General features: G+C 49.2%; 1 protein-coding gene and 2 long non-coding RNA genes across 4 annotated transcripts in view; all 3 read right to left on the bottom strand.

Moving 5' to 3' along the window:
• The window catches only part of KIF26B (kinesin family member 26B), a 510,304-nt gene that overhangs the window by 422,226 nt on the left and 63,146 nt on the right, over nt 1-24,932 (bottom strand). The gene's annotated exons all lie outside the window — the stretch shown is intronic.
• On the bottom strand, nt 2,084-6,541 carry LOC146398852 (uncharacterized). The gene is made up of 2 exons (XR_014817535.1): nt 2,808-6,541; nt 2,084-2,445 (listed from the first exon to the last, which is right to left on the bottom strand). It is a non-coding gene; the product is annotated as an uncharacterized LOC146398852 (long non-coding RNA).
• LOC146398851 (uncharacterized) lies at nt 12,563-19,301 on the bottom strand. The gene is made up of 2 exons (XR_014817533.1): nt 18,743-19,301; nt 12,563-15,376 (listed from the first exon to the last, which is right to left on the bottom strand). It is a non-coding gene; the product is annotated as an uncharacterized LOC146398851 (long non-coding RNA).

Raw genomic sequence — 24,932 nt, 5'->3', positions numbered from 1 at the left:
ATTCAGGGGATCATTGTACTAACCACAAGCCTAATCGATGGATCCAAAATTGGTCCCAGTTACCTATCAGGGCATTTCCACTAAGTCTGTGGGGCAAGTCAATGCGAAGAAAGAATTTCTCAGCTAGTAAATCATTACAAATGTAGCTCTTCTGGGAAGTGGCCTCATGTCGACAGCTCCTTTATTTGCCATGTGCAATATCTTTACTTTGCTTGGGATTCCAGCTAAATATCTGCAGAGATGAAGAAGGACAGGAACGCATCCTCAGCAGGGGAACAACCCAACCGCAGCAGGAAGCAGCGGCATCTCCTCCCGCCCCACCTCTGTCTTGCACTCATCGTCCTGGGCTTCCAGGTCACCGGGGCCCTTCGAAGATCAGGGAAATAAAATCAATGGACCGGGAGAGGCAGGGCGAAGTGAGGCAGAAAACGAAACCCTTGCAGCACAGGGTGGAAAACACACTTTGAGATAAGAAGCCTTATCTCCACAGGAAGGGCTATTCCAAGCCATGTCCGCGGACAGTTCACCACTGCCCGGTAAGTATAGACATTCCGAGGGAAGCCCTGAGCATCTTTTGCTGCAGTTTGAAGGTAAAATACATCTGCTGTTTCCAATCATAAAAAACAAGAACCGGGGGCTGATACTGTGTATGTCGTCAGGTTTCCTGTTTCATTTTTCTAGTAATTCATTCTGATTGTATTTTATAAATGTATCCATAGGCCACATATTGGAAATGATTAATAAAAACTGGTCCTTCGCCACAAACGGTAAGATGGATATTGGTGTTCCCGGGTGGCGCAGCAGAAATGAATCCGACTAGTATCCACGAGGATCTGAGTCTGATTCCTCGCCTCGCTCAGTGGGTTGGGGATCCGGGGTTGCCATGAGCTGTGGTGTAGGTCACAGATGCGGCTCGGATGTGGCATTGCTGTGACTGTGGCATAGACTGGCAGCTGCAGCTCTGATACGAGCCCTCGCCTGGAAACTTCCATGTGCTGCGGGTGGCCCTAAAAAGCAAAAAAAAAAAAAAAAAAAAAAGATAGCTGCTTTGCAACTTTCAAATGATGACTTTCCTATTTGCACAGACTCCCCAGAATAATCCAAAGGAAAGCACTCTGTTCAAACCACCAGCAAAAGATTCTGCCAGCAAAGACAGGGGGGCGCGAGCGGGAGGAGGGGGGATGTATTGGTTCCCAAAAAGCTGAAAGTCGTCAACTGTGAGTCCCATGATGGTGTTTTGCCCAGATGGTCATGGGCCCCTGGGCCCCTGCTTCAGCATCACAACTCACCAGGGCGCAGTTTCCTGAAGCCAGGGAAACAGGCTTTGCCCCCGCCGAGTGATCACTGGCACCGTCACCCTCCCCCACCCCCAGGCTTCCTGGATGCTGGAGAAGCGCTTTCCCATCATGAAAACTCCATCCAGATGGCCTCCAGGAACCCATGGCACCTTGAAATTGGTGGCAGGAGAGCAGGCTTGCTAACGGAGAAACAGCAATGTGCCATCTGTCCATGACGAAGGGAGGTTAAACACCGTCTCCTACAGGTTTGGTCCAAGGATGGACTTCAGAGGCACACGGATGAGACTGACCTGGAGGTCACGTCTGTCTTTGTTCAAGTCCCGGTGTTGGCAACGGACACAGCACTGGGGGCAATGGCCTAGAAGGAGGGAAGGAGGGGAGGAGGAGGAGGGAGGGAGGGAAGAAGATAATCATCCAGCCATGGTGTCATTTCAGGCGCCACCCTCTTCACCCCAGAGGGATTCAGCCATCCCAGGAGCCACAGGAGCATCTGGGATCATTGGCACTGACCAGGGGCTCCAGAACCACCTCTGCCTTAAGTAATCCTGGGCAGGTCACTTCATGGCCCTGAACCCCATTTTTCCACCTGCAAGATGAGAGTGGTGAACTGTGTGATCTCACGAGTTGAACCAAGCAACACGCAGTTATTAGGCACCTACCATGCTCTCTGAGCAACACAGATGGGTCCCTGCCGATGGGTTTATAGCCTAGGACACCTGCTAGTCCCTTGCCCTAGCTCTAGCCTTTTAAGACCGTGTCCAGTACTCCAATGTTTTTAGATTTAGTTTTTGTTGTTGTTGTTGTTTTGTACCAAAAATAAGAAAGTACAGGGAGAGGAATGGATGGGGAGTTTGGGGTTAGTAAATGCACCTTGTTACATTTGGAATGGACAAGCAATGAGGTCCTGCTGTACAGCACAGGGAACTATATCCAGTCTCTTGGGACAGACCAGGATGGAAGATGACACAGGAAAAGGAATGAATATACATATACGTGTGGGTGTGGATGTGTGACTGGGTCACTTTGCTGTAAAGCTCAAACTGGCACCACATTGTGAATTGATCAAAGCATACTGCCGGCCTGTGCCACAGCCACAGCCACAGCCACACCAGATCCGAGCCACGTCTGCGACCCACATACACCACAGCTCATGGCAATGCTGGATCCTTAACCCAGTGAGCAGGACCAGGGATCAAACCTGCAGCCTCATGGATACCAGTCGGGTTCATTACCACTCAGCCATGATGGGAACTCCAAAAAAAAAAATTTTTTTTAAGCGTTCAGGAGACATCAGAAAAAAAAATAAGTACAAGAAACAAGTAAGTGTCATGCATTACACAGAGCAAGGCAGTCTGTAAGAAAACTCACTACAAAACAAAACTCTAGGAGTTCCTGTCATGGTGCAGTGGTTAACGAATCCGACTAGGAACCATGAGGTTGCGGGTTCGATCCCTGGCCTTGCTCAGTGGTTAAGGATCTGGTGTTGCCGTGAGCTGTGGTGTAGGTCACAGAAGCAGCTCAGATCCTGCATTGCTGTGGCTCTGGTGTAGGCCGGTAGCTACAGCGCCAATTCGACCCCTAGCCTGGGAACCTCCATATGCCGCCAGTGCAACCTTAGAAAAGACAAAAAGACAAAAAACAAACAAACAAACCCTCTAATTTATTGAACAAATATAACTCAGAACCAATTATTAACATTATAGATTTAGAAAGGTCTTCATTTCAAGGTTCTTGCAAATGACAAATCCTATAGCTCACATATTAAGGATAATATCTACCAAGCATCAGCTATATCCTGGGCACTGTGCTAAGCGAGTTCCTACACGATGTCCTTGAATGTCAACAAGCCTGTGATGCAGGTAACAGGAACGAGAATTCCTATTTATAGCTGGAAAACAGCTGAGGCTGAATGAGGTTAAGACTAAGATGCCCAAAGACCCACAGCTGGCACATGATGGACCCAAGATGAGACGTTAAGAGTTACATGCTTGGAGTTCCCGTCGTGGCGCAGCGGTTAATGAACCTGACTAGGAACCATGAGGTTGCGGGTTCGGTGCCTGCCCTTGCTCAGCGGGTTAAGGATCTGGTGTTGCCGTGAGCTGTGGTGTAGGTGGCAGACGCGGCTCGGATCCCACTGTGGCGTTGCTGTGGCTCTGGTGTAGGCCGGTGGCTACAGCTCCGATTGGACCCCTAGCCTGGGAACTTCCATATGCCACGGGAAGTGGCCCTAGAAAAGGCAAAAAGACAAGAAAAAAAAAGAGTTACATGCTTAACTTTCTAACCTATGCATGCTTTGCCCATCAAAACGTAAATGATAGACTGTGTTAGAGCAGCGGTAGTGGTGGCGGTGTTGTGGAAAGGCGATTGCCATTTTCTTAACTACTCAAAAACCTACTATTCCTTAACTATTAAAAACCTACGCAAGTGACAAACCCTGTATTTACGTACATGCCTTCAAAGTGCAACCCGGCCCCCGTTTAGCAGGGATCCTCACACCACGTAATCCGCTGTCTTTATGTACAAAATCGCAACACCAGGGCAATCGATACTCCGGGGACCCTTCCTTTCTCTCCTCTAATGGAAATTAAAAAGCAAGTCTTACTTAACTGATGGAATTTTCACTGTGAACAGCAAAGGACATCTACCTCCAATTAACTGTGGCCTTTAAGTCCAACTCGGAAGTCAGAGAATAATGATCTAATTCACTAAATGCCAACATACGTCAATATTTCCCTTGAACACATCACCTCGGCAAAGAAAAGTACATCGGTTGTTCCTGCACCGTTGGTGGGAATGCAAATTGGGGCAACCGCCAGGGAAAACAGCACAGAGGCGCCTCAGAAAACTAAATATAGAACTGCCCTATGACCCAGCAACCCCACTCCTGGGCACATACCCAGACAAAACTTGCACCAAAAAGATACACGCACCCCCCCTATGTTCACAGCAGCACTCTTTACAATAGCCAAGACATGGAAACAACCTAAATGCCCATCCACAGAGGAGTAGATAAAAATGTGGTACATAGACACAATGGAATACTACTCAGCCACTAAAAAGCACAAAATAATGCCATTTGTAGCAACATGGATACAACTAGCGATTCTCATACTAAGCGAAGCAAGTCATAGAGAGAAAGACAAATACCATGTGATACCACCTATCGGTGGAATCTAAACTAGGGCGCAAATGAACCTGTCTACAAACCAGAAAAGACTCACAGACATGGAGAACAGACGGGGGGGGGGGGGTCGAGGGGGAGGGGCAGGGATGGTCTGGGAGTCTGGGCTTGGTGGATGCAAACTCTTACACTTGGAATGGACGAGCCGTGAGGACCCGGGGTGCCACACAGGGAACTCTACCCAGTCTGGGACAGACCATGATGGAAGGCAATATATTAAAAAAAGAATGTAGACATACACATATGGGTAGGTAGGGAGGGAGGGAGACAGGACTGAGTCACTTTGCTGCACAGCAGAAATTGGCACAACACTGTAAATAAACTACACTTTAATTGAAAAGAGAGAGAGAGAAAGGAAGGAGGGAAAGGAAGAAAGAAAGAAAAGCACGGCAGACACCCCTCCACAGACAACTAAACACGGTGCAGGGAGCAGAGGAGGGAAACCCCAAAATCACTTGACAATTGGTGGCTAGTTCACCAGACAGGAGTGGAAGGAAGCCCATCTCTCTCCTGGGAAGACTCCCTTCTGAAGGACAGGGAGCCCACAGCCACCCCTGCCAAGCAGGCCTGAGTGCCACCAGGCACCCAACAGATTGGCCCCTAGGCTGGTGGAGGGCACCGGCCCTCTTAGAAACACGTCACAGCAGGCTGGTGCCTGGAAGAGGCGCCCCTGTGAAATCAAAGCTCCCCATCCCAGCGCAAACCTCGGCATCCACAGCCGAACAGATGAGAGTCCTTCTCCCCAAGGTCCCTCTTTCTCACTGCAAACCCCCAGGAAGCACCAGAGCCCTGGGAGGTCCCCCGGGAGCCTGCTCCCAAGTGGCCTGGGAAACGAGGCCCTCTGAGCAGCGAGGCTCGCCTGCTGTGCTGGGAAACCTCCCCTGCCTGCTCTTCCAGCTCCCAGAAGCAGGTGGGGTGGCCAGGAAGCACTGGGACCTGGGAGACCTCCACGGGGTGGGGTGGGGTTGCGGGGGAAGGCAGGCTCCCTGCCCACCTGGCCACCCATGCTCCAGGGCTGGGGCTAGTCTGTGTGGGGTGTGTATGTGTGTGAGAGAGAGAGAGAGAATATGTATGTGATTGTGAGTCTGCGTGCAAATGTGGGTACTCCCAGCCCTGCAGGGGTGCTTGAGGTACCCCGTATTACTGGCTATTTACTTAAATGCATCAAACAAGAGTCCAAGAGCTAGAAGGTTCTGATGCGGAAAGGCTCTAAGTCCGCAGTTTCCATTAAGCTAATGGTATTTATATCATTTGGAAATTAACCCTTATTCATTGAGCCTTAGCAAGGATCTTAAGGATGAATATATCCATTTAATCTCAGAAACCTAAATTTTTTTAGGTAGGTGTTTTGTTTTTGTTTTTGTTTTTTTTAATGGCCACACGTTCATCACAGGGAATTGATGATCCCCAGCTAGGGGTTCAATTGGCGCTGCAGCCACCGGCCCATGTCACAGCCACAGCCACACTGGATCAGAGGCACATCTGTGACCCACACTGCAGCTCGCGGCAGCGCCAGATCCTTAACCCCCTAAGCGGGGCTAGGGATGGAACCACGTCCTCATGGATACTAGTCGGGTTCTTTAACCCACTGCACCACAATGGGAACTCCCCCTTTTAGGTAGTTTTGCCACTTGTTTTGTTCAAGTCATCAGTTATGGCTGAATTTCTTGAGTCATCTCTTACTGGATAATGCCGATCCTCTAGTACCTACTCCAGGAAGAAGTCATTAGTACAATATTCCTTGGCTTCTTGTATGATTCAAATTCCTTTCTTTTGGAGTTCCTGCTGTGGCTCAGTGGTTAACAAATCCGACTAGCAACCTGGCCTTGCTCAGTGGGTTAAGGATCTGGCATTGCTGTGAGCTGTGGTGTAGGTAGCAGACACGGCTCAGATCTGGCGTGGCTGTGGCTGTGGTGTAGGTCAGCAGCTGTAGCTCCGATGAGACCCCTAGACTGGGAACCTCCATGTGTCGAGGGTGGGGCCCTAAAAAGCAAAACAAAAAAAAAAACCAAAAGAATGCCTTTTCAGTTACACATTTTTTTTTTTTTTTTTTTTTTTAGGGGGAATGAGAAGCCAAGGACTGGGTGGTTGCCTCTGCAGGTCTGGGATGCTGATTTTCCCACTTACACATACCCGAAGTGCAGAGTCGTCTCCGTCTCTTAGTAACACTTCAGGAATATGGCTTATGAGTGTAGTTTTATTTGCTCTCCTTATTTATCTTTATAGAGACCAGCAGGAAAATGATTAGAGAAATTTGGAAAACAATAGAAATTCAGACTTAGGTGGCAGTCCTTTTAAGTCTAAAGTAACACTTTAATTACAGAATAATCAAACTCTTCCTTCCACCAGGACTTTCACTGGCCCATCACTTATAGACGATGGTGAGGCTAACAATGCTGGTAAAACACACACATACACACACACATCAAAGAACAATAGGATGGCCAAGACCAAAGTGCCTATGCACCATCAGTGCACAGACTCAGTTTGCGCTAGAGAATAGCTCAATTATTATTTTTTATTTTTATTTTTATTTTTTGGTCTTTTTAGGGCTGCACTCAAGGCATATGGACGTTCCCAGGCTACAGGGATCCAACTGGAGTTATAGATGCTGGCCTATGCCACAGTCACAGCCATGCCAGATCCAAGCTGCGTCTGTGACCTACACCACAGCTCATAGCAACGCTGGATCCTTAACCCACTGAGCGAGGCCAGGGATCGAACCCGCGTCCTCATGGATACTAGGCAGATTTATCTCTGCTGAGTCACGACAGGAACTCCAGGATAGCTCTATTCTTAACTATGAAAGTTTACACGTTCAAAGCTGGTAGGACAGTGAGCTCCAGACTATGAAGAATTCTGAACTGTGCCTCCTTTGAGACCTGTACCTCTATCACTCGAGACAGAGAGCGCACACAGCTCTTAAAAGAGCATTCGAAGGAAAATCTGCAACTTTCCTAAAAACGCAATTCAGGAATTTGACAACATATACATTCAGAGAGGCATGGGTAAGATAAATCCCTCTGGCTGAGCTGTGACCTTATTCACTTTTGTCAAAGCCCTCGGGCTTCTTTTAGGAGCCAAGACGCAGTGATGCCAGAGTCAGACAAACCTGAGCTTCTACCCCACTTCCACCGCTATGAGGGGGATGACCTCCAGGAGTAAAAGCAATTTTGTGAAGTCCCAGTTATTAAATGAGGGTGCAATTATCTCCTCAGGTTACCGCAAAGGATTACGTGAAATAACAGATGCAAATCACGGAGCACTATTTCCTGCACACAGCAGGCACTCAACAACTGTGGGGGTTTTGTTGCCATTATTAATATTATTACTACTCTCGCCTCTCGTCCTAATTGTAACTAAAGGAAACTTTACAACTTGGAAGGAGAAATGGACCTTTGTCTGTTCGTTCAGAACATGCAGGAAGCTATGGACCTAGCGAGGGCACTTACAAACACCTAGATACAAAGGTGATTTCAGTTACGGAAATAAAGATAGAGAATCACAGCGCTGAGAAGCTGCTAGATGGTAGAAGAGGCGAGGGAGAGGAAAGAGACCGGTCTTCCCCTCTCCCGATTTGCTACAGAATCTTGTTACAAAGGAATAGGTGCTTTTGATATGATCCCAGCAGTACACATGGCTTTTGAAAGCAGGTTTAAGAATTTCAGGTCATGGATAAATACAGAGTTAAAACAAAACAAAACAAAAAACTCAAAAGGATTTTTTATTTCTTGCTTTTTTTTTTAGGGCCACACCTGCAGCATGTGGAGGTTCCCAGGTGAAGGATTGAATCAGAGTTCCAGCTGCCAGCCACAGCCACAGTCACAGCAAATGGGGATCTGAGCCGAGTCTGCAACCTACACCACGGGTCATGGCAATGCAGGATCCTTAACCCCCTGAGTGAGGCCAGGGATCGAACCCTCGTCTTCATGGATACTAATTAGGGTCTTAACCCACTGAGCCCCAAAGGGAACTCCTCAAAAGGGCTTTTAGAAAATAACCCAAATATCATAAAACTTGCTACATTTAGGAAACACTGGGTGTAAAATTTTAACCCTGTTCCTCCCGTTCTCCTCTCATTATTGATTTTACGTTCCCTGTGCGGAGCAAAGCAGGGAGCAGCCTGAGACCACAGTGCCTTTGCACCTGAGGAATCCAAGATCCACACAATCACCATCCATGTGCCGTTGAAGGGGTAAGAAGGAAAGCAGAGAGCCTGGGTACAGACGTGGCTGGGCTTCCCTGCCATGGTGGCGTTCCTACTGCGGTGTGCCAATGGCATAAGCAAGGTTTTGCTTTGCTGATGGCTTTAGCAGACCTGAAATCCTCTGGCTTGTGGAATAAAGGATTTTTTGGGTTTTTTGGATTTTTTTCCCTTTACCATACAGGTCAGTAAATAGCCACTGGTCCACTCACAGGGGCATCCGTCCTTCCTTTCAGATCTGCCCATGGTTCAGCTCAACCAGGACCTTGATAAATAATGTCACCTGGCACTGCAAAAGCAGTGTCCCTAGGATATGTTAAAAGTGACACAGGACTGGCCAGCACTCGGGGGAGTCAGAGTTTACGGCCTGCTGTTCTCTGGAGTTCATTCAGGACAAACTGCTTGGCTTTTAAGAATATGAAAAATGTCACCTGACACACCAACGGTGGCGTGGAGCCGGACGTCTGCGAGGGAGCCTCACTAACCCGTTTCCTTCCACCACGGTTATGGGCAGAGGGTGGGTCTCCCGACTTTCTTACAAGCAAATTCAAAGCTTAAACATCGTGATAACCAGGGGGCAGCCTGGGACGCTGCAGTACCCTCCTTGTCTATCCCAAACTCCAGGAGATGCTCCGGGGAGGACCACACGGAGGGCAGAGATTCCCAGGCAAGTGTGGCCAAAATAGAAAGGGCGCCCCCTGATGGTCGGACAGATCTTGCTTTCGGTCTCGGCAAATACGGAGAACCGAGGCGTTGGCGCTGCCGTCTGAGAAGCCCCACTCATCTGCAGGCCTGAAAACGGAAAAAACGAGTTCGTGTCCTCGTTTCCAGTTTCACCTCTTTTCACTGTCGGGGGGCATTTGAGGAGGAAAAGCTGTCCCTGCTGGACAAAGCCTGGACTCCAGATCTTCCCCAATTTTGTCCAAAATTCCTCCAGGTAATAAGGACCCCAGGCTCTGGGCTGGGGTTGTCCTGGTTGGGAATGTGCCCCTCGTCCCCCCACCCCCACTCCACCCCACCCCCAGCCCCACCCCCAGCCCCCACCGCCTGGTTTGTTGTGACGATCCAGGGAGACAAGCACGTAGGGAGGGCGAGACCACTCATAGGGAGCCAGGAGCCCCCCATCGCACTGCTTTTAACACGACAGGTTCAGTGAAACCCTAAACAAATGTGCCTCGTTCCTGTTCTGAACCCCTTGCCTTTTTAAAGGGAAACTAGACCATATGGTTCAGATTTCACTCATAAATAAAGCAACATAATGTTTGTTCGGTAAAAAGCTGCTTTCTGCTCTCATTTTTATGGGTCTTTTTATCCCAAGTCCTAAAATAATAATTATAACAGTAATAATAAAAGCTAGCTCTGTTTCGCGAAAGGGTAAATAAACACAGGCTTCAACCTTTCTGTCCCCTTTGGATGAGAGGCCGGGGTGCCTCTGGTCACAACTACAGGAGACCTCTCTCTGGCCTCAAGCCACCTGCACAGGACTCGGAACCTTGGGGGAAACTGCGGCTGGGAATGCCAGGGCTTAGGTGGGGAAGGGAAGCCCAAGGCAAAGGAGCTGTTGATTCCCAGCAGGAATTGTGAAATGGCAGGAGCCCCGGGCCCATTGCCTCTTCCCTGATGCAGCCAGTGTAAACAGCAGAAGCCCGTTTTCTCCATTGCCCCTTCTGTGGAAGGTCAGAGATGCTCTTTGTAGAAATCAGGAGCTTCAGGAGTTCCCGTCGTGGCGCAGTGGTTAACAAACCCGACTAGCATCCATGAGGATGCAGGTTTGATCCCTGGCTTCGCTCAGTGGGTTAAGGATCCGGCATTGCCGTGAGCTGTGGTATAGGTCACAGGCGTGGCTTGGATCCCGTGTGACTTGCGGCTGTGGTGTAGGCTGGCAGCCGTAGCTCTGATTCAACCCCTAGCCTGGGAACCTCTATATGCCGCGGGTGCAGCCCTAAAAAGACAAAAAAATAAGAAAAGAAAAGAAATCAGGAGCTTCAGAAGACTGAGATGCACAAGACTGGACAGTGACGTAAAGCCCTGTGGGAGTTCCTGTTGTGGCTCAGTGGAAATGAATAGGACTAGTATCCATAAGGACAAGAGTTCGATCCCTGGCCTTGCTCAGTGGGTCGGGGATCCGATGTTGCTGTGGCTGTGGTGTAGGCGGGCAGCTGCAGCTCCGATGGGACCCCTAGCCTGGGGACCTCCATGTGCCGCGGGTGCGGCCCTTACAAAAAGGCTATTATACTTGCGTACATTGTGGTGGGGATTTAAATGGTAAACTACTTTGCGGTAAACTATCTGGAAGTTTCTTGCACATTAAACATATACACCTACACTGTGATTAGTCCAATTCCATGCGTAGGTATTCACCCCTGGAGAAATAAAAATGTGCTCAGAGAGATTTGGAAACCATAGCCTGTAATGTACCCACCCAAGGACCATAACGTAGCAACAACATGATGGCCGGAGAGCCCCAGGCTTATTTGGCAGAGGACCAGAGAAACCGCAGATCCGGAGACGACTGGCTCACTGCTGAGCATCACACAGGCGCAGCGAGGGACTGGAATCACGCACGGGGCACTTTGGACGTCCAAGGCCAAAACTCCCAGGGGGCAACACACAGAGCCCGGGCCCACCTCCAAAATCGCACACGTGACCCACGAAGAGGCACGAAGGAGAGCTGTTCCTGTGCAGAGGACACTTAAAACGTCTTACTTCCCACCAAGCATTTCCGAGCCCCCTCCCCCTCTCACTCCCTACCTCCTCAATAATCCCCTCCTCGAAAGCCAAGCCGCCTGGGGGAGACTCATCCGAGCTCTGCCTCCTGTCTCCTGGCTTGGCGGCCCTGCAGTAAAGCCTCTTCCTTCTGCAAGACTGTGGCCTCTGCATTTGGTCTTTCCCTTGGGCAGCAGCAGGCAGCAAAGCCCACCTGCTCGGTTACAAGCTGTACAAGAATGTACGCAACAGCTTTATTCATAAGAGTCAAAATCTAGAAAGAAAGCAGCTGTCCATCAGCAGGAGAATAAGCAACCTGGGGTATATTCACACAACGGAATGCAGCTCACAATAAAAAGGAAGACGCTCCCGAAACAGCAACACAGTACATCTGAAGTACAGAGTTAGCCCAACTCAGAGCGTTTGGTCCCAGGATCACTCAGCACTCTAAAGTACTGCAGATATTCAAACGCCTCTGTCTGTGTGGGTCGTGTTTAGTTGTAATGGAAATTGAAATGAGGAAATTCCAAGAGTTCCCTCTGTGGCGCAATGGGGTTGGCACTGCCTCTGCAATGCCAGATGCAGGTTCCATCGGTGTCCCCGTGCAGGAGGTTAAAGGATCCTGTATTGCCACAGAAGTGGCATAGGTTCCAACAGTAGTGCAGATCTGATCCCTGGCCTGGGAACTCCAAATGCTGTGGGGTGGCCAAAAAAAGAGTAAATTCATATGTACGTGTGTACACATTCATATATATGTATGTGTATATATATATATTCATATATATGTGTGTATGTTCATATGTGTGTATATATATATGTATTCACATATATATAAACTAATTTAAATTAAATAAGCCTATTATAAACTATATATTTTTAGGAAAATAATTATACATTCCCAAGCAAAAAAAAAAAAGCTCTTTTTAACATTTTAACAATCCCTAATGTTTGACTATAGGTCAGATCTCATATCTGCTTTTGTATTCCATCTGTCATGTAAGTTTTTGTGGATAAAACATATAAAGAAAAGTCAGCGTCACACAGAGAAGTGGGTGGAAAATGGAAGAGTATTTTAATGGTCTTCTCAGGTAATTAAGGCTATTCGACTTGGAGACAAACCAGAAACTCACGAGTAATGGGGTTTTTTTTTTTAATTTATTCTTCGAGACTTAGTTTTTGAGGTGTAGTTAATTTCCAAGGTTGGGTTAGTTTCAAGTCTGTAGGAAAGTGATTCCCTCAGACGGTATGTATCCTTTTTCAGCAGCTTTTCCATCATAGGCAATAAGGGTAGTTCCCTGTTCTGCACAGTAGGTCCTTGTTGTTTACCTATTTGATACACAGTAGTGTGTGTCTGTTTATCCCAAACACCTAATTTATCTCCTCCTCTCAATATACACTTTTGGTAGCCATAAATTTGTTTTCTATGGGTCTATTTCTGTTTGGTAAATAAGTTCGTTTGCAGCATTTCAGATTCTACAAGTAAGTAAAATCATATGGTATTTGTCGCTGTTTAACTTCGCAAGTGTAGTTTCTTAAAGGTCATAGTTTTTTAAAGGTTAGTTGTCATCTAGAAAGACATCATTTTTTTCCTGCTATATGGAAATGCTATAGTCCATTTACACTTGGAATGCAACTTTTATCCATGTCTGATGTAACATCATACACAGGCTATTTGGAAAATAGGATTCCAGGATTCACTGAGTTATGCAGCATTTCCAAATGTTGGTGCATGTCATGGCACAATATTTCAAAAGCCACATGTATTAAAATCAGTACTGTTCTCATCAGCAATGCCTTTAGGTGTTGGGAAGCCACCAAACTCATGGTGACACACGTTTCCAAAATTCTAAGGTTCATCTGAGAGTTCACATTTTATCAATGGTGACAAAGCCTATGAGTAATTTCTCTTTTTAGTTTATTTTTCTTTTGGGGGCTGCACCTGCAGTATGTGGAAGTTCCCAGGCTACGGGTCAAATCGGAGCTGCAGTTACAGGCCTACACCACAGCCACAGCCACACCAGATCCAAGTCATAACTGTGTCTTAGCCAGAGGCTTGCGGCAACGCTGGATCCTTAGCCCACTGAGGCAGGCCAGGGATCAAGCCTGCATCCTCACCGACGCTATGTCAGTTTCCCAACCCACAGAGCCACAAGGGGAACTCCACTCTTGGTTATTTCAAGGGCCACGTTCACTCTCTCTGCTGCAAACTCAAGTCTAAACCAAAATCTGTCATTTCTCTTCCAGGTGAAAATGATGTCTCATTTAAAAACAAGCCAAAAAAAAAAAAAAAAAAAAGGCACTAGCTCAGCTGGCGACTCAAAGAAATGGCACACGTGTTCCTGGTGGCAACTGTGGTCCCATGGTGCTGCCGTAGGACCCCTTTTGTCCCAGAATACCAAGAGGACACATGCTCAGGAGCCAACATCTCATAAAGTTCATCATTTTTCCAGCTTCAGCAGGGGCACGCTTAGATAATATTGGCTTCTTTTTCTATAGGTGCAGGTGAAGAACGCAACTTTCCCCCACTGCCTTTGCATCCCCAACATAACGTCAACCATGGCATAAAGGGCAAAGAGAGTCTCAGTGTTATTATGAAGGAATTGCGACATCCAGACCCCTTGAAAGGGTTTGAGATACTCCCTGAGATCCACGGAACCCATTGTTAAGGACCGCTATGCTCTGAACTTGAAAGGAAACTCACACCAAAAGGTATACATCTTATGATTCCATTAACATGCAATTCTAGGGCAGAAGGAAAAGGAACCTAGGGTGGGAACAACCAGAGCAGTGGCTGGCGTGGCAGGGTGGTGGGAGGGGCCTGGCTGGGGAGGGGCCGTGAGAGGCCCTTTCTGGGGGGGTGTCTCTGACATTCCGAGATGCAGCAGCCAATAAGAGAGATTAATGAAATCTGGAGCTGGATCATTCCCTGTGGTTGGCACCTGGCCTGTGCGATGTAGGGATGTGAGCAGCATTCGGCCTCCGCCTTCTATCTGCTGCTCCTCCTCCAGACGTGGCCAAAGGGTCCCCGAAGGCAAAATCAGCCCCACTGAGAACCCCTGAATGGAAGAGAAGGATGGATGGCCATGTGATAAGGCAAATACAGTAAAATGTTAATGGGAGAAACCAGATGCTGAGGGCCCGAGGGTTCACCGTGAGTGAAATCCTTCAAGTCAATGCTGAAATTTTTTCATATTAAAATCTGGGGGAGGAGGTCCCATCATGGCTCAGCGGAAATGAACCTGACTGGTATCCATGAGGACACAGGTTCGATCCCTGGCCTCCCTCGGTGGGTCAAGGATCTGGTGTTGCCGTGAGCTGTGGTATAAGGGGCAGACACGTCTTGGATCTGGCGTTGCTGTGGCTGTGGTGTAGGCCAGTGATGACAGTTCTGATTTGACCCCTAGCCTGGGAACCCCCATACGCCGTGGGTGTGGCCCCTAAAAATACAAAGCAAATAAATAAATAAAATCTGGGGTAAAAATGCGATCATTCTGTTGTAGATCTGAAACGAAAATAACGTTATAGGTCAGTTATACCTCGATTTAAAAATAGATACAAAGGAACTTATTTGCAGCACAGAAAGGACTCAGAGACTTTGAAAACCTTACAGTTACCAGAGGAAGGGGCTGGGGGTGGGGGGATGCACTGGGGCTTTGGGACTGGCCAATGCCCACTGAAGTATATGGAACGACTGGCCAACGGGGAGCTGCTGTGTAGCCCTGGGAACTCTACCCAGTATTCCGTGATAATCGATGTGCGAAAAGAATCCAAAAGAGAACGCATGTGTGTACATGTGCAACTGAAGCACTCTGTTGTACAGCAGAAAGAATCACAACTTTGCAAAACAGCTGTGCTTCAGGAAAGCCTAACAACATAATAGGGCGTTCCCGTTGTGGCTCTTCACAAACGAACCCAATTAGTATCCATGAGGACGCAGGTTCGATCCCTGGCCTCGCTCAGTGGTTAAGGACCCAGTGTTGCCATGAGCTGTGGTGCAAGGTCACAGACGCAGCTCGGATCCCAGGTGGCTGTGGCTGTGGCCTAAGCCGGCAGCTGTAGCTCCAATTCAACCCCTAGCCTGGGATGAGATCAGATAGAAATTCGCCTATATTTCCTCTCGGTCCTTTCAGAGTTTTACTTTCTGCCACCAACCATTTCAGCCCTCTGGTGTGTGCTGGTATGCAGTGTTATTTATTCCAGAACCATTTGTTACGAGACTCTGTCTCCCCTAAGTTGGCATCTAATAGTTCTAAACCACTACAACATAGCTCTTCCTAAAGATGAAAGACCTGAGAACATTCTCCAGATTTAGGCTCTTCACAACTTGGGAGAATTACTGTTCAATGTCCCTGGGTCCCCGTAGCTTTCTAAGTGCACTTTGTGTCCCTTGGTCTGAACGCTGACAGACCGTCGATTCACTGACGCACAGAACAGCCAGACCTAGAACCCAGAGCTCCCGACTTCCCGGTGCTTCAAAGAATAATAAAGGCATTTTTGAGATTTTGCTGGAAAACCAAACACTGACTCTTACAACGATTGAGCTGTTTCATAAGGCTGCCTGAGTCCATCAGGTGAAAAACTGAACGGAAATGCAGCATGAAAAATGGGAGTCGTGAGAGTAGAAGCAGATCAACAAAAAAATTGTTTCACTTCCCTTCAAACTTGAGAAAAAGTCGAGCCACCTCTGACCCAAGGGCCAGCAGGCTTGTTAGAAATACTGCTGAATGGAGTTCCCATCATAGCCCAGCAGAAACAAATCCGACTAGGAACCATGAGGTTGTGGGTTCAATCCCTGGCCTTGATCAGTGGGTTAAGGATCTGGCGTTGCTGTGGCTTTGGCATAAGCTGGCAGCTGTAGCTCCAATTCAAGTCCTAGCCTGAGAACCTCCATATGCTGTGGGTGCGGCCCTAAAAAAGACAAAAAAGAAAAAGAAAAAGAAATACTGCTGAGTGCTTTCAAGAATGTGAAAATGGTTTCCAAAGATGCTGTTGTTGGGAGTTCCCAGCGTGGCTCAGTGGAAACGAACCTGACTAGTATCCATGAGGATGCAGGTTGGATCCCTGGCCTTGCTCAGTGGTTTAAGGATCCACTGTTGCTGTGAGCTGTGGTGTAGGTTGCAGACATGGCTCAGATCTGGCGTTGCTGTGGCTGTGGTGTAGGCTGGCAGCTGTAGCTCTGATTTGACCCCTAGCCTGGGAACCTCCATGCCGCAGCCGCAGCCACAGCCACAGCCCTAAAAAGAAAAGGAAAAGAAAAAAAAAAAAAAGCTGCTGCTGGTTCTGTTCGTCTGTCCCTTTTCTTTCTTGGGTCTGACTCCACAAGACTTGTTGCTGACATTAGCTCCCGAGTTTGCTATGAGTGTTGCTGCCATTCTGAAAATATTTGGATAGAGACTGCACATTTTTTTTTTTTGTCTTTTTGCCATTTCTAGGGCCACTCCCGTGGCATATGGAGGTTCCCAGGCTAAGGGTCCAATTGGAGCTGTAGCCGCCAGCCTACGCCAGAGCCACAGCAATGCGGGATCCAAGCCAAGTCTTCGGCCTACACCACAGCTCACAGCAACACCGGATCCTTAACCCACTGAGTGAGGCCAGGGATCGAACCCGCAACCTCATGGTCCCTAGTCAGATTCGTTAACCACTGAGCCACAACAGGAACTCCAAGACTGCACATTTTTTTTAATTGGAGAGGAAAAACTTAATCTCCCAGTAACCAATTTTCATAGACACACGTGACTCTGGAGCTTAGCTGGCAGCATGTGCCTCCTCGGACACCGGTACATGGGCAGGCACTCACTAGAGGTGGCGCCAAATGGGGCCGTCCTGGCTGGTGTCTGGCTTTTACAGGTTCCACTAATCCCTGGGGCTGGTTCCTTCCCAATCCCCTTCTTTTCCAGGCTTCAATTTGAACATCTCGCAGACAAAAATTGAGGACAGTGGAGCCCGTGTGAAACTCATTACCGAGGAAGCTCAGGCTGTGGTTCCCCGACCCCCTCACCGCCAGGTCACACCCACCCCGGTCCCCAAACCCACACCCTACACGCCTGCAATTTCCATTGTGTTTGGAATTTCTGTGGCTCTCTGGAACAATGCTGGTGTTGCTGGTCCTTAAAGAAAACCAGCTGCAAAATCTCAACCTTTTATTTTCCCAAGAACAGTTATCATGCCCCAAGGAACGGATCGCCCGGAGCCCCCACCGCGGTGCACAGACAGACACACACAAACACACACACACACTTTACTGGACAGCACGCAGCCACACGTCTTATCCTTTGGGACCCCTCCCCAGAGAGGGATGCGCTCCATCAAGAGCTGCAGCTCCGTGGGGAATCCTTGTCCTCCCGCCACCACCGCGGCTGCCACTGCCATAGGATGAACAATTGTGCTAAAATTTTACACCCACTTCCTTACCACGGGCCGATCCAGAACTGGGAGCCCACCTACCAAGTTGGGAGCCCACCTACCAAGCTGGGAGCCCAGGCTTCCCAAACCCAAGGTGAGAGGAGCACTGGAAAGAGCAGAGGATATGGACACAGTAGCCCCTGGAGTGTTCCATCGCTTTGGTCCCTTGACCTCTCTGAGCCTCTGTCCCTGCGTTTGTGAAAAATGGAGCCAGAAATAATCTTTCTGACCTTAAAACCCCACAGGGTTCCTGTGAGAAAGGTGAACACATATGAAAGATTTAAACTGAAGGGTTTTTGTTTGTTTTTTTGTCTTTTTAGGGCCGCACCTGCTGCATATGGAGGTTCCCAGGCTAGGGGTCGAGTCGGAGCTGTAGCTGTGGGCCTACACCACAGCCACAGCCACGCAGGATCCTTAACCCACTGAGCGAGGCCAAGGATTGAACCTGCATCCTCATAGATGCTAGTCAGGTTTGTTTCTGCTGAACCATGACGGGAACTCCTACACTGAAGGTTTATGCCTTCATATTACTGTTCATCTAAATTGTCAAGGGGAAGACAAAGAATTTGATTGATTGATTGATTTAATTGCTTTTTAGGGCCACAGCTGCAGCATGTGGAAGTTCCCAGACTAGGGGTCAAATCACAGCCACAGTCATGCAGGATCCCAGCCACATCTGCAAACTATGACATGGCTCATGGCAACGCTGGATCCTTAACCCACTGAGCGAGGCCAGGGATCGAACCCACATCTTCATGGAACTCCAAAGAATTTTTTTTTTTGTCTTTTTGCCATTTCTTGGGCCACTCCTGCGGCATATGGAGGTTCCCAGGCTAGGGGTCGAATCAGAGCTGTAGCCACCGGCCTACCCCAGAGCCACAGCAACGCGGGATCCGAGCCGCGTCTGTGCCCTACACCACAGCTCACGGCAACACCAGATCCTTAACGCACTGAGCAAGGCCAGGGACTGAACCCCAACTTCATGGTTCCTAGTTGGATTCGTTAACCACAGAGCCATGATGGGAACTGCTCCGAAGAATTCTTAAGGAGGAGAACGCCACCCTATTCTTCTTATTCTCTGCTCCCACCCCCACCCCCCAATTGTTCACTGGCCTTCCGTGCAAATTGGACAACATGCTGCTGAGAGAGACGCCAGAAGCTCCAGGGGAAGAACCTGGCAAGGGGACTCGGCAAGGCCACCCCGGCAAGCCTCCTGCGAAGGCAGAGGAAGGGGCAGCCAGAGTCTGGGCTGATCAGAGCTGCTCAGAGGAGAAAGGACGGAAAGTGCATGAACCCCAAAACCTTCTGAGACCCACACGGGCCGCCCCCGGGGCCTGGATGAGGAGCCACTACAACCAGACAACCAGCTCTGATTGGGAAGGGGGGCACCTGTCAGGAAAAGCAATGATGGGGTGAAAACTGAGACGACGCAAATGGTGCACTGGTTGCTCATGCAAGTAGGTGTCTGCCATTCCCGCCGTGACTGCTTTCAACCCCCCCCCCCCCCCCCGCCAGACAGACATAAAGAAATCCAGGGTCGGACGCTTGCCATCGTCAGGAAAGGGAGCCTTCCGAGAAAACAGTGCGGATGCAGGACGCTCCCTCCTGGCACACGCAGTCTCGGGAGGATCCCTCTGAACTGTGATGGCAAAGGCAGAAGAGCAGCGGGAGCTGGGAAAAGGGTTTCAGGTGTGGCCAAGAGGAGCCTGTCAGACCTACAAAGGGCAGGAGTTAAGAGCCAAGAATTTTTAGTGGTTCTTTCTTCCCCAAGCTTTCTTTAAAGAAAGGCTCAGCAGAGTTCCCACCGTGGCTCCGCGTTAACAAACCCAACTAGCATCCATGAGGACACAGGTTCGATCCCTGGCCTCGCTCAATGGGTTGGGGATCTGGCATTGCCATGAGCTGTGGTGTAGATCGAAGACAGCGGCTCGGATCCTGCATTGCTGTGGATGTGGTGTAGGCCGGCAGCTGCAGCTCCAATTCGACCCACCAGCCTGGGAACTTCCATATGCCGCGGGTGCAGCTCTAAAAAGAAAAAGAATAAGGCAGGCTCATCCTATTTATTAATTCATCAGTTTGGAAATATAAAGCCCTAGGGCAAGGTACAATGCATGTGCGCTTATTAAATTCTTAGCTAGAGCCTGCATGTGAAGTGCGCCGTCCATCCCCAGGCAGCCCCACCGGCAGGGCCGGCACAGCGCGATGCAGAGCCCCCTGGGCTCTCCGGGGCTGCAAGCAGGGTCGAGGGAGGAAGCTGGTCTTGCTCTCCCATAGATAATCAGTATTCTGATCTCTGGCTGGCGGCGTGAAAACCAGTAGGGCCCACACCCAACACGCTCCTGTTGTTTCCCACTGGCCCTCTTCTGTGCTCCTATCTCCCCGAGGGGCAGAAAGGCAAGCAGGGAGAAGAGCCTTGGAGGTTCCTTCTGTTTTCACTCGAGCTCCCCCCAGGCCTGGGGAGGGGGTGGCTGCAGATCCTGTGTCTGCTCACTTTACACAAACCAGACCAAGGGGTCTGTGGTGGCCGCAGGCACCCCACCAAGAAGCCACAAGCTCGCTCTGCCCCCAGGGCCTGACTTCACGGCTCAGGTGACATGAACACGCAGACAGAAAGCTGGACTACCCAAGCCTCACAGCCTCGGAGTCCTGGGGGGTCCCCACCACGGCCTCAGCCCTCTGTCCCCCGCACGGCACATGTGTGACCTACAAGTGGGCTGTCTTCGGAGGCACCGTGCAAAAGGCACAAATCAAAATGGCCAAATATTGTGTCACCAAATTGGGATTTGTTGCTGGACGAAGTCCAAGTTCTGCCACCAGCTGGTTAATCTCGAGCAGCTCACTTATTCTCCGGGTGCCTCTGGTCCTTGTTTGTAAAACTGGGCCAATATTAAAACCCAACTGGGAGTTCCCATTGTGGCGCAGCGGAAACGAATCTGACTAGGAACCATGAGGTTGCGGGTTCGATCCCTGGCCTCGCTCAGTGGGTTAAGGATCCGGCATTGCCGTGAGCTGTGGTGTAGGCCAAAGACGTGGCTCAGATCCAGTGTTGCTGTGGCTGTGGCTGTGGCTGTGGCTGTGCTGTAGGCTGGCAGCTGTAGCTCCAATTCAACCCCTAGCATGGGAACTTCCATATGCCCCGGGTGCAGCCCTAAAAAGCAAAAAAAAAAAAAAAACAAAACAAAAAAACCAAAAAACAAACCTAACTGGCAAGGTGGTGATAACCAATGCGATGGGAAGAAAGGCAGTGAGGACAGCCGCTACCATCACAATGAGACATGGGACGCATGTGTGGGCAGGTGCGCGATGCCGGGCAGCCAGTACGTCATCACCATGAAGTGTGAGCAAGTCACGAAGCCGCTCAGAGCTTCAGTCTCCTCATCTGCACATGGAGGTGAGCATCTCCACGCGGGCTTCTTGGGGGGCTGGGGTGTCCTGGGGTGTCCATGCGCTACAGTGTTAACTGCATGGGCGGTCACGTTCAAAGGAAAGATGGCCACGGAACAGAAGGTAAGAAACGTCTCGGAATTAACGATCTCTCTACGCAACACAGAATTTCATTGGTTTCACGGCTAAATTGGATGTGGCTTTTTCTTCTTTGAAACCATGTACACCTTTGGCCCCTTTGGAGTTCCATCGATTTAGAGCAAATGGGGCCTCTGTCGGGGGCGGGGGGTTGGGGGGGAGACTGGCCATCAGAGGAACAGACAGCAGCGGAGGGGGCGGGGGTCCCCTGCCCAGACAAATGTGCTTCCCATGGCAGGGGCGCCTCTGAGCTGGGTCAGGAACGACAAAGCCCCCCTGCCCTTTCAGAACCACCAGGAATATAGTGATATCGTGGGCTCAGATCTGAAAAAAAAGGCAAGAGGGAATCATTTGCATGCTACATAGTTAAAAAAAAAAAAAAAAAAAAACACCCCTGCAGTTCCGGTAGAGGCAGGAGTATAGTCTCCTCTGAAGATCACCAAGCCCTTCGACACCCTGACTTGGTGCAAAAGAACCCAGCTGCCAAAGAACCAGGCTCAGCCTCTGCGTCACCCCTGCAGGGCTGGCTCAGGCGGATCTCCAAGGGACCAACGCTCCCTCTGACAAGACAGGGTCTTCTTCATTTACAATCCAGAGATAAATCCTGAGACTCTAAAGCACCCTCTGCGAAAGGCTACAATAAATCCATTTTTCTTGCCTGCATACAATCTAGATTCAGCCACTTAGAGCATCTTCATAAACAAGTTACTCATTCAAAGGAAAATAAATGAAATGTTTTGCCTTGAGGGACAGTTTTATTTTTAAGAGTTGGGTGCTATGGTGACAGAGGCAATATTCTGCCAGGGTGTGAATTGCCTTTTGTTCTTTCTCAGGAGCTCCCCAGGACCAGGACCCAGCAGGGGCAGGGTGGGGTAAAGTGTTATCCGTAGCTCTCTGAGTTTACCCTGCTGGTGAGCCTAAGTGCGAGATCTTTCTCTGGCTCCTCCTCCTTGTCACAGATACATCCGCTCTTGCAAGGAGCTTCGTGAACAGAAATGGTGGCTTCTCTTCCTAAGATGCCCATGCAAGGTTAGGTGACGTGTTATTATTTTTTTTAAGTAAGTAATGCCGATAAAAATGAGACTCAAGGAAAAGGGATTCCTTTGAAAAAAATAATAACGCGTAATATAACTGATGCTGCAGTCTCACTCCTTTTATTATGCTCTCTTGAAAGGAGGATGAGGCTGTGTCGAAAGCGTGCTGATCTAAATGATGAAGGCAGAAGGCACAAATTCAAATTCTCCAAGTCCAGAAAGACACCAATGATGTCTCTAAAGAAACACAAAAAGACAGAAACGAGGAGTTCCGCTGTGGCTCAGTGCGTTAAGAACCTGGCATAGTCTGTCTCCATGAGGATGGGGGTTCAATCCCTGGCCTCGCTCAGTGGGATCCCATCTTGCCACAGGCTGTGGCGTAGGTGGCAGATGCAGCTCAGATCTGGTCGCTGTGGCTGTGGCAGAAGCCGGCAGCTGCAGTTCTGATTTGACCCCTGGTTGACCCCAAGCCTGGGCCCTTCCATATGCTGCAGGTGCAGCAGTAAAAAGAAAAGGAAAAAAAAAATACGAAATGATGCACTAAGGACCAGTTTCTACTCTCCAGGCTTCTCTTTTTTTTTTTTTTTTTTTTTTTTTTTTTGCTATTTCTTGGGCCGCTCCCTCGGCATATGGAGGTTCCCAGGCTAGGGGTCCAATCGGAGCTATAGTCTCCAGCCTACGCCAGAGCCACAGCAACGCGGGATCCGACCCGCGTCTGCGACCTACACCACAGCTCACGGCAACGCCGGATCGTTAACCCACTGAGCAAGGGCAGGGACCGAACTCGCAACCTCATTGTTCCTAGTCAGATTCGTTAACCACTGCGCCACGACGGGAACTCCTCTCCAGGCTTCTTAGGCCCAAAACACACCCTCAAAGGACCCTAGGACTTTCCGGAGTAGAAACCAGGCCCAATTCTCTATCCTGGAGCTCCGTTAGCTCAACGCCCAGGACAGGGCAGATACCGTGTAGATGGCATGAGCAGGTGCGTGCGTGCGGGAGTGAACGAACCAATGAAATGAATCTGCAGAGAAGGCAACGCCTCCCCTGGCTTTTGGAAACAGAAAAGAATAAAGAGGCGTTCTCCCTGCTCAAGGGACAGTACCCCCTCTGTGACTAGCACGGTCACCTCTCTAGTCGCAAAGACAGAGGCTGTTCCGTACACAGGGAGCTCCGTTGCTCAGAGGAACCAAACCCCCTTCGCAGGAATCCTTCCCAACAGCGGCACAACGTGCCAGGGACCTGAGGGTCCTCGAACCCTGTCTCGGTGGCTCCTGGCGGGTCACTGGGAGCCTTCTGCCGGTGCGGCCCCCCCAGCACCCCCAGTACACCACACAGAGGACACCTTTCCCCACAACCTGAGACAAGCAGCGCAGACACAGCAGGTGAAGAGTTTTCCTGGGAAAAGGAGGAGCCATGAAAGGGAAGGAAGAAAGAAAAAGACAAGAGACAAGGCCGGCAGCCGCAGAGGGACGGGGTTAGAGCCACCCTCCCCACAAAGACTTTCCATACGCAGCCCCCGGCACGGGATCCCTCCCTCTTCAGAACTGAATTTTGTTGTTCAGCATCTCTCTTTCAGCGCCTACCACAGTCTGTCTTACCGTTATCAATGTATTTGCTCTCTCTTCCCAAACTCTCTGTAAACCCTAAGCTTCGGAGGGTCGGGACTGCATCTTACTCATCGTCCTATTTTTTTTAGGTCATGCGGGAACATGACTGGCTCCTAGAAAATATGGATTGATGTAAATTAAGCTGAAATTGAGAATGAAAGGAGGACAGAAGCAAATCCGAAATGATGAGAGGGTCTGGAAAATTCTTGGAAAATACGACTAAAGCTATGTGTCCGTCATTTAAGAAAAGAATAAAAGGAAGAATAAAAACAAAACATCACGTATGGTCACCAAAGAGGAGACACTGGGGGAGGGATGGCTCGGGGGGTGGGGGGTGGCAAAGACACACGACTATGTACAAAACCCATCAGTGACAAGGACCTATTACCTAGCGTGGGAAAATCTATTCAATACTCTGTGATGGCCTATATGGGGAAAGAATCTGAAAAGCAATGGCTGTATATGTACATGGACGTATGAAAATCATGTATGTATGTATGAAAAGGAATGGATGTGTACACATCAGATGTATATGTATGGTTGATTCACTTTGCCATACACCTGAAATTGACCCAACATCCTAAGTCTCCTATACACCAATAAAATTTATTTTTTAAAAAATCCATTAAGATACACCAAAAAAAGATGAGAACAGTAAAACATGAGCAAACCAGAAAGTGGAGGAAATAAAAATGCTGTTTCCTATTTTCATGTCAGAATACCACAGCAAACCCATATATACTGATATCGAAGATTTCTAGTCCACATGACCTCAGAGGCTAGAGAAGAGAGATTTAAAATAACATCTGAAGCAGAATGAGATGGGAGTAGTATACGCACAGGTGTGCGATGGCGGGCAGCCATTACTGTTCACAATCAGGTGTGACAAGTGTGTGTGCAGGTGTGCGGTGGCGGGCAGCTATTGCCATCATTACCATCGAGCACGTGCCTTGAGCCAAGCCATGAAGCTGCTCG

The sequence above is a fragment of the Sus scrofa genome, chromosome 10 (assembly GCF_054392235.1).
Source record: "Sus scrofa isolate SSC_HxYL_T2T_F1_AM1 chromosome 10, Sscrofa_HxYL_maternal_Yorkshire_Landrace_v2.0, whole genome shotgun sequence".
Classification (NCBI taxonomy): Eukaryota; Metazoa; Chordata; class Mammalia; order Artiodactyla; family Suidae; genus Sus; species Sus scrofa.
The sequence above is the reverse complement of the archived record's forward strand: the minus strand, read 5'-3'. Positions and strand labels throughout refer to the sequence as shown.